Below are 2509 nucleotides of genomic sequence, written 5' to 3' on the forward strand. Positions count from 1 at the left end.
GCCTCCCCAGCTTTTACTGCCTTGCTTGTTCTTAATGAAAGATTTAAACCCTGGAACCTGCAACAGCCAATCCTGTCCCTGTTCTACCCATGTCTCCGTAATAGCCACAACATCGAAGTCCCAGGTACCAACCCACGCTGCAAGTGTATACACACTTCAAGCCACTTTCCTGTTTACAGACACCCTCCTTTGAAATTGATGCCATGTTCCTAACCTCCCTACACTCCAGGTCCTGCACCCTAAAGCTACAGTCTGGGTTCCCATGCCCCTGCAGAGTTAGTTTAAACCCTCCCCCCAAGAGCACTAGCAAACCTCCCAGCAAGGATAATGGTGCCCCTCAGGTTCAGGTGCAGACCATCCTGTTTATAGAGGTCCCACCTTCCCCAGAAAGAACCCCAGTTATCCAGATACTGCAATCCCTCCCTCCTGCACCATCCCTGTAGCCACACATTTAACTGTTCTCTCTCCCTATTCCTCGACTCTCTATATTGAGAAGGTACTCACAGTGGGAAGTGAGGTCTGCAGATGCTGGAGATCAGAGCTGAAAATGTGTTGCTGGAAAAGCGCAGCAGGTCAGGCAACATCCAAGGAGCAGGAGAATCGCCGTTTCGGGCATGAGCCCTTCTTCAGGAATGAGGAAAATGAGGAAGGTACTCACAGTGGCAAGATTTAACCAGTGGTGTCCCACAAGGATCTGTGTTAGGGCTTTGATTATTCACCTAATTTATGAATGCCTTGAATAATGGCATTGCAAGTCATACATCCAAATTTGCTGGTGACACAGATTTATGCAGTATTGTTGACAGTGTACCCAGTAATATAGAATTACAAAGGGATACTGACAGACTAGATGAATGGGCAAAACTGTGGCAGATGGAGTTTGATGTAAGCAAGTGTGAAGTTATTCATTTTAAACTGAGAAAAGATAGATCAAGGTATTTCCTTGGCAGTAAAAAGTTAAATATAGTGAATGTCCACAGAGACTTAGGAGTTCAGTTGCATGGATCTTCAAAATGCCATGAACAGATGCAGAAACTAGTTAGAACATAGAACATAGAGCATTACAGCGCGTTCAGGCCCTGCAACCTCTATGTTGCGCCAACCTGTGGAACCAATCTGAAGCAGATCTAATCTACACTATTCCATTCTCGTCCATATGTTTATCCAATGACCATTTAAATGCCCTTAAAGTTGGTGAGTCTACTACTGTTGCAGGCAGTGCGTTCCACACCCCTACTACTCTCTGAGTAAAGAAACTATCTCTGACATCTGTTCCATATCTATCGCCCCTCAATTTAAAGCTATGTCCCCTCGTGTTAGCCATCGCCATCTGAGGAAAAAGGCTCTCACTATCCACCCTATCTAACCCTCTGATTATCTTATATATCTCAATTAAGTCACATCTCAACCTTCTTCTCTCTAACGAAGACAGCCTCAGGTCCCTCAGCCTTTCCTCATAAGACCTTCCCTCCATACCTGGTAACATCCTAGTAAATCTCCTCTACACCCTTTCCAAAGCTTCCACATCCTTCTTATAATGCAGTGACCAGAACTGTACTCAATACTCCAAAATGGCCGCACCCGAGTTTTGTACAATTGGAGCATGATCTCATGGTTCTGAAACTCAAACCCTCTGCCAATAAAAGCTAACACACCATAGGCTTTCTTAGCAACCCTATCAACCTGGGTGGCAACTTTCAGCGATCTATGTACCTGGACACCGAGATCTCTCTGCTCTTCCACACTACCAAGAATCTTACCATTAGCCCAGTACTCTTTATTCCTGTTACTCCTTCCAAAATGAATCACTTCACACTTTCCCGCATTAAACTCCATTTGCCACCTCTCAGCCCAGCTCTGCAGCTTACCTATGTCTCTCTGTAACCTACAATATCCATCGTCACTATGCACAACTCCACCGACCTTAGTGTCATTCACAAATTTACTAACCCATCCATCTATACCCTCATCCAGGTCATTTATATAAATGACAAAAAACAGTGGACTCAAAACAGATCCTTGTGGTACACTAGTAATAACTGAACTCCAGGATGAATATTTCCCATCAACCACCACCCTCTGTCTTCTTTCAGCCACCCAATTTCTGATCCAAACCACTAAATCACCCTCAATCCCATGCCTCCGTGGGGTTCCTTATCAAATGCCTTAATGAAATCCATATACACCACATCAACCAGTTTTCTCTCATCCACCTGCTTGGTCACCTTCTGAAAGAACTCAATAAGATTTGAAAGGCACAACCTACCTTTCACAAAACTGTGTTGACTATCCCTAATCAACTTATTCATCTCTAGATGATTATAAATCCTATCACTCATAACCCTTTCCAACACCTTACCCCTAACCGAAGGAAGGCTCATTGGTCTATAATTTCCAGGGTTGTCTCTACTCCCCTTCTTGCACAAGGGAACAACATTTGTATCCTCCCATCTTCTGGCCCTATTCCTGTAGACAATGACAACATAAAGATCATAGCCAAAGGTGCTGC

Source organism: Chiloscyllium plagiosum, chromosome 21 (assembly GCF_004010195.1).
Source record: "Chiloscyllium plagiosum isolate BGI_BamShark_2017 chromosome 21, ASM401019v2, whole genome shotgun sequence".
Classification (NCBI taxonomy): domain Eukaryota; kingdom Metazoa; phylum Chordata; class Chondrichthyes; order Orectolobiformes; family Hemiscylliidae; genus Chiloscyllium; species Chiloscyllium plagiosum.